We start from the raw sequence: 10,767 nt of genomic DNA, 5'->3' as shown, positions 1-10,767 counted from the left end.
CTGAACCGCATGGACAGGCAACTCGGGCTGAACCGCATGGACAGGCAACTCGGGCTAAACCGCATAGACAGGCAACTCGAGCTGAACCGCATGGACAGGCAACTCGAGCTGAACCGCATGGACAGGAAACTCGAGCTGAACCGCATGGACAGACAACTCGGGCTGAACCGCATGGACAGGCAACTCAGGCTGAAACGCATGGACAGATAACTCGGGCTGAACCGCATGGACAGGCAACTTGGGCTGAACCGCATGGACTGGAAACTGTTCTGGAGCAGGCTTTAAGGGCAGCGCCCCCTCTGGAGCAGGCTTCAAGGGAGGCGCCCCTACTGGAGCAGACTGGAGCTCAGGAAGAGAGACAGCGGCTGAAGACTCGGAACTGGAGACAGCGGCTGAAGACTCGGAACTGGAGACAGTGGCTGAAGACTCGGAACTGGAGACAGCGGCTGAAGACTCGGAACTGGAGACAGCGGCTGAAGACTCGGAACTGGAGACAGCAGCTGAAGACTCGGAACTGGGAAACGCGGTGGCGAGAGACTCAGGACCAGGCAGCATGGTGGCAGGAGACTCGGGTGCAGAGGCAGCGGCAGCAGACTCAGGACCGGACACAGTGGCAGCAGTCTCAGGACCGGACACAGTGGCAGCAGACTCAGGACCGGGCACAGTGGCAGCAGACTCAGGACCGGACACAGTGGCAGCAGACTCAGAGCTGGAGGCAGATGATGACTCCTCGGAGCAAGAGGCAGAGGCTGGGACCTCGCAACAGGAGACAGAGGCTGGGACCTCGCAACAGGAGACAGAGGCTGGGACCTCCCAACAGGAGACAGAGGCTGGGACCTCGCAACAGGAGACAGAGGCTGGGACCTCGCAACAGGAGACAGAGGCTGGGACCTCGCAACAGGAGACAGAGGCTGGGACCTCGCAACAGGAGACAGAGACTGGGACCTCACAACAGGAGACAGAGGCTGGGACCTCGCAACAGGAGACAGAGGCTGGGACCTCGCAACAGGAGACAGAGACTGGGACCTTGCAACAGGAGACAGAGGCTGGGACCTCGCAACAGGAGACAGAGGCTGGGACCTCGCAACAGGAGATAGAGGCTAGAGCTGGCGCCTCAGTACAGGCGGCTGGAGCTGGCGCCTCAGGACAGGCGGCTGGAGCTGGCGCCACAGGACAGGTGGCAACTGGAGCTGGCACCACAGGACAGGTGGCAACTGGAGCTGGCACCACAGGACAGGTGGCAACTGGAGCTGGCACCACAGGACAGGTAGCAACTGGAGCCGGCTGATTAGGCTCCATCCCAGGGAACAGATCAGGTTCTAATATAGCAACAGAAGGTGAAGTGCTTACAAATCCAGGGTCTGGAGAGGAGCACACTGAAGACTGCTGCATAGGATGTCGTGGTCTACGGATAGGACAGTCCTGTAAGAAGTGTGCATTGCTGGCACAGTAGAGACACAACTTGTTTGTTATTCTGCGCCATCGCTCCTCTTTGGTCAGATGGTGGCGTGGACCACCTTTGAACTGGAAATTAGTTACCCCATAGTTCTTACTAAACAGCAAATTTGTAGAAGCACAATTAGGAGGTGCTGTTTGCACAGGTGGAATGGTAGGGGGGATAGAAGGTTGAGAGGGGGTGAGAGGAAGGGGTGAGGGAGAAAGATTGTGGCCGGAGATGGAGTAATGGACGGGAGGGGGTGAGGATCTGCTAGGACGAGACATTTTTTGGGGTACAATGAGGGAACAATCACAGGTGGCAAAGAGGGACAAGAAAGTGGAAAAGAGGAGGAAAAAAGGGAGAGGAAAGAAACGCAGAGATTAAGGAGACACTGAAAAGAAAAAAAGGTAGGAAATGAATGAGTGAAAGATGACAATATAATGAAAAGTTATGCAATTGCTGAAATGAGATACTGAGCCTGCTCTCATGGAGTCTCCATGACTTCCAGCTAGGAAGAGGCTTAAACAGATCCTGTTAGAGCCTATAAATTGGAATCAATTGTGGGCTTAACGAGGACTGTGTCCCTGTCAGACATTAACCCTATCCTCTGCATTTAAGGCTGTTTAGTTTATGGCTTCGCTTGTCATTATAAGCAACTACAGTAAACATATCATGATAGGGATAATGGTGTACCACATTCTACCTAGACAGTGCTCAGGAGCAGGATGGGCAGGGGGGCATCTGCCCTCTGGACCGGTCCTATAGGGCTACTTTGGGCTGAGTCACTGGGCCACCTGCATTTTTTTTTTCCTTTTCCTAATAGGCTGCTGAGTTGAGTCTTACCGCCCTTCCCATGGGCTAAAATTTGCTAGCCCTGCCCTGACAGTGCTACACCTTGAGAATCATTGTAAAGTGTTGGCAACTGTACAAAATAAAGTCAGACAACTTCCACCTAGTTAACATATCACTATATTATCACCATAGTAACTGATGGGTACACTGCCCTGCAGTCACCAAATAGGTAAAACATTTACTTTTTAATCATTTATTATAGGAAAAAAGAGCTAATAGGGCAAATTATTGTCAACTTTCTGTAGATTATATGTATGTCAAAGGAGTCAATGCCATGCAGCTTTCTTATACACAAGGACATGTCAAGTTGGACATGGTATTACAATTCCCAGATAATTGTCTGTCAGGCCTTAATGCACATGATACAATGCAAATATTTAAAAAGTCAGTACCAGTACAATATAGTATTTTTCACAGTTCAAGGAGCCCTGCATAGTAGATTTATCGGTGGACCCTGCACATCCCAGCCCAATACCACATTTATTTAGCATTAACTATGAGTTGAAAAATACTGAACAATTTACACTATTGAGTCTAAATTAAGTGTGTCATTTAAAATAATGGATATTGGTAGTGGTATTTATGGTTCTCTTTCTGCCAATCATTTGTGGGATTGCATATTAACCATTGGTTAACAGATTTATTTAAACAAAACAAAATGTTTAACAAGATAAACCTTTCAGTTTTAGAAATGTGTTATATGTATAGTTTAAACATTTATAGTTTTATATAGAATCCCTGCTTTAATGGATACTTTTGTTTTTATCATAAAACACACTTGCCTCTCTCTCTCTCTCTTGAAAACTGTAAAATCCTACATGGTAAGATTATTTTATCATATTGATACTGTTAGGAACCCCTCCAGCCGGCACAACACAACCCGGAATCTACTCTGTCAGTCAGGTGTTCACTGGAGCCCCTGATGGTGGGGACAGACTGGGCCGCAGACTGACAGAGGGTCGTGAAGTGCGTACCAGCTGAGGAGAACCCAGGCAAGAGGAGTCAGGTCCACGCAGAGGTCAAGGGCCGGCAGCAGACAACAGTATCGATTAACAAGCTGAGGTCAGGGGTCACAGGCAAATAGCAGAACGGGTATACAGGCCAAAGATCAGGGTCACAGGAAACACGAGCAAGGTCCAAATCAAAGCCAAGGGTCATACACGGGGAGTCAAGTAGAGATATCAGGATACAGGACAGGAACTAGCAGGTTAGCAGACTGGAACACAGGAGCTATAACCGGCAATGAGGCAGCAGACCTCATTGCCTTAAATACCAGTGGCCACCAATCAGAGCCTAGCTCTGAATTAGACACAGCCCCCAGCATAATTAATAGGCTTCATTAATTAGCCCACAGGCTATAACATATGGTGAGCGCTGCGCCCGGCTTCCTCTCATTGCCGGGACGCAGCGCTGAAGCGTCTTCTCGTTGCCCCGGCCGGGTCAGGGCCGGAAGTGACGTCCCGGTCGCCATAGCGACGGCCGGGACGCAGGTGAGTGAGTCGCGGCGGCTGGGCACCGCCGCGGCTCATAACAGTACCCCCCCTTTGAGGAGGGGTCGAGGGACCCCGACATCCAGGTTTTCTTGGGAACCTCCTGAAGAATTCCTTCAATTGTTTAGGGGCATGGAGTTGTCTTCGCGGAACCCAAGATCGTTCTTCTAACCCGCGGTTCCTCCACTGCACCAGGAAGTGCACCTGTCCTTGCACTTTTTTGGAATCTAAAATCCTTTGAACCACATATCTTAGTGGCTTACTCGAACTTCCCCCGGGCACAGTTGAGGATTGGCTAGGATACAATACCGGCTTCAACAATGAACAATGAAATGTGTTCGGAATTTTTAGTGAACTAGGAATCTTCAATCTAAAAGCTACCGCATTGATCTGTTTGGTAATCATGAACGGCCCAATAAATTTAGGCCCTAGTTTTTTACAAGGCTGTCTGAGCCTAAGATTTCTAGTTGATAGCCATACTTTCTGGCCCACTTTGAATGGGCAGGTGGTACGGTGGCGATCCGAAATTTTTTTGGCCGACAATGAGGATTTTTTCAAGGAGGACTGAACTTTCCCCCAAATTACTTTCAGATCAGCAGCTGTGGAATGAATCTCCGGAATACCAGCAGATTTGAGAGAGTACAGAGAATTAGACCTGGGATGGAAACCGAAGTTACAGTAGAACGGGGAAGTTTGAGTAGATGAGTGAGATGAGTTATTGTAGGCAAACTCTGCCCAAGGCAGCAAAGATGACCAGTTGTCATGGAATTCTGAGGAATAACATCGGAGGAACTGTTCAAGTGCTTGGTTAACCCTTTCAGTTTGCCCGTTAGACTGAGGGTGGTATGCAGATGACAGACTGATCCGGATTCCGAGGAGGGTGCAGAAGGATTTCCAGAATTGTGCTATGAATTGTGAACCACGATCAGAAACAATATCGGAAGGAAGTCCATGGAGCCGGAAAACATGTTGTATGAAGAGAATGGCCAGATCTCGAGCTGTAGGAAGCCTGGTTAATGGGATGAAATGTGCCATTTTACTGAAACGGTCCACCACAACCCAAATAGTATTATGTCCTGCAGAAGGTGGCAAATCAACAATAAAATCCATGGACAAATGTGTCCAAGGTTTTGCAGGAATGGGCAATGGAAGCAATTGACCCACCGGGCGAGTCCTGGGGACTTTGTTCCTGGCACAAATTTCACACGAGAGGACATGACTCTTGACGTCAGCGGACAAGGATGGCCACCAGACCGTACGGGAAAGGATCTCCAGCGACTTATAAACTCCAGGGTGTCCAGCAGACCTACTATTATGCGCCTCTGCAAGAACCGCCTTCCTTAGATGGACTGGAACAAAAAGACGTTGTTCCGGAGTAGTATCAGGGGCTAATTTCTGGAATCTCTGAAGTGTGATACTCAGATCTTGGGTTAATCCAACATGGATTATGGAAGGAGAAATAATAGGCTCTGGGTTCGAAACTGGAACGTGGTGAGCCAAGAAACTTCTGGACAGAGCATCTGCCCGGACATTTTTGGAACCCGGTCGATAGGTGATCAGGAAATTGAACCGGGTAAAGAATAACGACCAACGGGCCTGTCTGGGATTTAGACGTTTGGCCGATTGTATATATTGCAAGTTCTTGTGGTCGGTAATGACAGAGATCTGATGTGGAGCACCCTCCAGCCAATGTCGCCACTCCTCAAAGGCCCATTTGATTGCCAACAGTTCCCTATTCCCGACATCATAGTTGGCTTCTGCTGAAGAGAACTGACGGGAGAAATAGGCACACGGGTGTAGACGATTAGTATGAGGGTCCTTCTGTGATAGTATAGCCCCAGCACCGACGTCAGAGGCGTCGACTTCAAGAACAAATGATTTAGCTGGATCCGGGTGTCTAAGGACCTGAGCGGAGACAAAGGCTTTTTTCAGGCTTTCGAATGAGGCTACTGCTTGAGGCGACCAATTAGTTGGATCCATTCCTTTACGGGTTAGGGCCACAATGGGAGCCACGATGTCCGCAAAACCTGGAATGAACCTTCTATAATAATTGGAGAAGCCCAGAAACCTCTGCACCGCCTTAAGGTTGTTTGGTTGCACCCAATCTAGAATAGCCTGAACCTTAGTTGGATCCATGGAGAATCCCTCAGAAGAGATTATGTAACCTAAAAAGGATACTTTCTGCACCTCGAACTCACACTTTTCTAGTTTGGCGTAAAGGTGGTTCTCTCGCAGTCTTCGTAGAACTTGTTTAACGTGATTCTGATGTACAGACAGAGATCTGGAATAGATGAGGATATCATCTAAATAGACGACCACGAAACTACCAAGAAAGTCCCGAAGAACCTCATTGATTAAGTCTTGGAATACTGCAGATGCATTGCTAAGACCGAACGGCATAACCAAGTATTCATAATGGCCAGAGTGTGTATTGAATGCCGTCTTCCACTCGTCTCCCTCCTTGATACGGATGAGGTTATACGCTCCACGAAGATCGATTTTTGAGAAGACAGTAGCACCTCTCAGCTGATCAAATAATACGGAGATGAGCGGAAGGGGATAGGTATTCTTGATTGTAATAAGATTCAATCCCCGGTAATCAATACAGGGTCTTAGTCCTCCGTCCTTTTTGGATACAAAGAAGCATCCTGCTCCTACGGGAGATTTAGATGGCCTGATGAAGCCCTTCTCCAGATTTTCTTCAATGTATTCCTGCATGGACTTGGTCTCCGGACCAGAGAGAGAGTACAGGCGACCCTTAGGCAACTTGGAACCAGGAATAAGCTCGATGGCACAGTCAAAGTCACGGTGAGGTGGTAAGGTGTCAGCAGCTTTCTTGGAGAACACATCCCAGAACTCATGATATTGTGAGGGAAGCTGCTCCGGAATAGACTGAATAACCCGCAGGGGCAGTGACAAGCAGGACTGTGTACAGTAAGAGCTCCACTGGACAATTTCTCCTTTTACCCAGTCCATGACAGGGTTATGACGGGAAAGCCATGGGTGGCCCAAGATCAAGGGAACTGATGAACAATCGATTAGAAGGAAGGTTATTGACTCTGAATGGAGAGCTCCGATTTTTAATTGTAGTGGCGAGGTCTCCCAGGAAATCTTGCCACCAGGCAACGGACCTCCATCTAATCCACAGACAGTAATAGCGGACTTGAGTTTTACCATCGGAATTTTAGCAGCGCGGGCGAACCCGATGTCCAGGAAGTTGCCTGCAGCTCCACTATCAACGAAGGCGGACAGGTCCATTGAACGAGCACTAAACATGAGCTGTGCAGGGATCAATACGGCGTTTTTCGGGGAGACAATCTGCAGACCTAGGTGAACTTTCCCCTCGTTCCCTAGGCATGCTCTTTTCCCGGCTTATTCGGGCAGGAACGGGAGAAGTGGCCTTTTGTGCCGCAATAGAGACATAGGCCCTGTGATCTTCTCTTGTCTTTTTCCTCAGGGGAGAGAGGGTGATGATGTCTCCTTTTCGATTTTCCGCTCTTTAAATCTCCTGTCGATTTTAATGGAGAGGTGCATCAGATCCTCCAGAGAGGTAGGAGATGGGTACTGCACCAAAGAGTCTTTGACCTGTTCCGACAGGCCAAGATGGAACTGACTCCGCAAGGCAGGATCATTCCATCCACTATCAGGTGACCATCTACGGAATTCAGCGCAGTATTCCTCTGCCGAGCGCCGGCCTTGTTTCAAGGCCCGTAGATGAGTTTCAGCGGAGGCAGTACGGTCCGGGTCGTCATATAGTAGACCTAACGCCTCGAAGAAAGCGTCTACTGACTGCATGGCAGGACTGGTCTGCGGCAAGGAAAACGCCCAGGACTCGGGGTCACCCTGTAGAAGGGAAATGATAATCCCGACTCTTTGATGCTCTGATCCGGAGGAGCGGGGTCTCAATCGGAAATAGAGCTTGCAGCTCTCCCTGAAATTCTGAAACAGGGACCTATTTCCAGAGAAGCGATCCGGCAAGTTCATCTTAGGTTCACAGACGGAACTTGGAGTGGGTTGTGACACTTTTGCGGCTTCTTCTTGAACAGACAGACGCTCAGCCAATCCCTGGATCATCTGATATAAGGACTCAACATGGGCTGCTAGGGCTTGTGCCGGAGACGGTGAGGATCCACTTGCATCCATTCCAACCTCGTCTCCGTGAGTGGGCCGGTTATAATGTTAGGAACCCCTCCAGCCGGCACAACACAACCCGGAATCTACTCTGCCAGTCAAGTGTTCACTGGAGCCCCTGATGGTGGGGACAGACTGGGCCGCAGACTGACAGAGGGTCGTGAAGTGCGTACCAGCTGGGAAGAACCCAGGCAAGAGGAGTCAGGTCCACGCAGAGGTCAAGGGCCGGCAGCAGACAACAGTATCGATTAACAAGCTGAGGTCAGGGGTCACAGGCAAATAGCAGAACGGGTATACAGGCCAAAGATCAGGGTCACAGGAAACACGAGCAAGGTCCAAATCAAAGCCAAGGGTCATACACGGGGAGTCAAGTAGAGATATCAGGATACAGGACAGGAACTAGCAGGTTAGCAGACTGGAACACAGGAGCTATAACCGGCAATGAGGCAGCAGACCTCATTGCCTTAAATACCAGTGGCCACCAATCAGAGCCTAGCTCTGAATTAGACACAGCCCCCAGCATAATTAATAAGCTTCATTAATTAGCCCACAGGCTAGAACATATGGTGAGCGCTGCGCCCGGCTTCCTCTCATTGCCGGGACGCAGCGCTGAAGCGTCTTCTCGTTGCCCCGGCAACGGCCGGGTCAGGGCCGGAAGTGACGTCCCGGTCGCCATAGCGACGGCCGGGACGCAGGTGAGTGAGTCGCGGCGGCTGGGCACCACCGTGGCTCATAACAGATACATTTGCAGCTATTGATGCTGTTTTTTTTTTCAGACATTAGATAATTAGCAACACCACATTATTAAAATAGACAAAGCCTGGAACTAGGCCTAGAGAAAATCTGCGCCATTCAGCATGCTGTAAAGAAGACTGAACTGTACAGTGTAACTTTTCATTAAATGTCAAGCAGGCCTGGTTTACTTATAAAGTGATTTAGTATTTTATTATTTATTTTTTTTTTTAATATTTCCGTGGAAGTCTCGTTTTTCTCTAATATACACAGTTTAATATACTATAATAAGTTTCCATGAGTCTATTTACACCTTAGGAATCACAGCAAAATATTTGCTAAAGATACATTGCTTTGCAGGACCTCAGTCTGGAGCCATTCACCTAGCAATGTTTATTTGACTGAAAAGTTAAATATTTAACCTTAATGATTAAGCTATTCACTCTGCCTGCACGGTTATCCTAATATCAATATAGGCAATCCATCTATGTGTCCATCAGATTTGAATCTCCAAGGGTTGGGGCTCACCAAACAGTCCAAGAAGATTTGTTTTGATCATTCCAGCCTCCTGATATCATCATCATCATTTATTTATATAGCGCCACTAATTTCGCAGCGCTGTACAGAGGACCCATTCACATCAGTCCCTGCCCCATTGGAGCTTACAGTCTAAATTCCCTAATATAGACACACACTCACACACAGACAGACACTAGGGTCAATTTTTGATAGCAGCCAATTAACCTACCAGTATGTTTTTGGAGTGTGGGAGGAAACCGGAGCACCCGGAGGAAACCCACGCAAACACAGGGAGAACATACAAACGCCACACAGATAAGGCCATGGTTGGGAATTGAACCCATGACCCCAGCACTGTGAGGCAGAAGTGCTAACCACTAGGACACTGTGCTGCCCACTATCGGATAGTGCCACCTTTTTACAGGTTTTTTGAGCTTTTGAGGCTTCCATAGTAACAGGAAGTACTCGGTGGTTTGCGTTCCATTTGCGGATGGAGGAGGACGCGGCAGAAGCGGGGACACTCTTTGGAACTATCCTCAACCCCTCTAAGAAATTTCTCCTGGGAAGGACTTCATTACAAGTATACTTGCCGGGAATCAACCTGGAAGAATATATGCTACAGTAAGCAGGGAAAGAGCAGGGTATATTGAAAAGCTCAATACCTTTCTATTTTCAATAGAAGAGCATAAACAAATTGACTGTGTTTATTTTCATTTTGTATATGTCTTATTTCATATAAGAGTGTTTCATGCACTGAAAAACTTTTATATATTCCATTTATAAAATCAAATAAAACTATACAATGTGCTTTGGAATGATGATCGTAGATCGTTGGAGCGTACACACTAATGCAATATTGGACCTAAACGATAAACGGTCCTTTATCGTGTGACTGGCACGATAATCGGGTGAAAATTCTGTAGTATGTACCCAGCTGAAGAAGTGAAAAATAATGGAGAAATGGAAGACAGACTGGATAGAAAATTACAGATAAGCTATTGTAAAAGAATAGTGATAGGGGTAAACTAGATAACAAAATACAAACAGTGTTGTGAGTCTTAGATGGAGATAAGTAAAATCAGGCAGAAATACAAGCAACAGATAAATGAGTATATTTAAGATAAAGAGTATAAAGAAGTTGAGGGAAGTTCAATATTAAGAAGGAAAAAACAACTAAAATTGAGGCAAAGGAGGCAATACACTAGATTTTTACATTTTATTCATGATAGTATACCTTTAAGTTACAAAGCGCCATTGTTATCATTTTAGTTGGGTGGAATAGATGAAATAATTATTTAGCGTTTTCGTGAGTTAAAAGGCAGGAACAGAAGTTGGAGTCAGGGAGTATAGAGAGCAGTGTAATAAGGTCCAAACCAGGGTCATCATCATCAGCTATTTATATAGTGCCACTAATTCAGCAGCACTGTATAGAGAATTCACTCACATCAGTCCCTGCCCTATTAGAGCTTGCAGTCTAAATTCCCTAACATACACACACACAGACTGAGAGAGACCAAGGTCAGGGTCAATAAACAGGAACCAGGAAGACTGCTGTGAGTATAGAACATAGAGATATAAATGAACTGGCAAAGCATCACTCTTAGG

The 10,767-nt window shown here is 47.5% G+C and overlaps 1 long non-coding RNA gene across 1 annotated transcript in view; it reads left to right on the top strand.

The window, feature by feature from the left end:
* The first annotated feature begins 1,618 nt into the window (after positions 1–1,618).
* The window catches only part of LOC142150062 (uncharacterized), a 34,783-nt gene continuing 25,634 nt past the window's right edge, over positions 1,619–10,767 (top strand). Inside the window, exon 1 of the long non-coding RNA XR_012690994.1 lies at positions 1,619–1,845. This is a non-coding gene — a long non-coding RNA (uncharacterized LOC142150062). The remainder of the gene's footprint in view (positions 1,846–10,767) is intronic.

This window comes from Mixophyes fleayi, chromosome 4 (assembly GCF_038048845.1).
Source record: "Mixophyes fleayi isolate aMixFle1 chromosome 4, aMixFle1.hap1, whole genome shotgun sequence".
NCBI lineage: Eukaryota > Metazoa > Chordata > Amphibia > Anura > Limnodynastidae > Mixophyes > Mixophyes fleayi.
The sequence above is the reverse complement of the archived record's forward strand: the minus strand, read 5'-3'. Positions and strand labels throughout refer to the sequence as shown.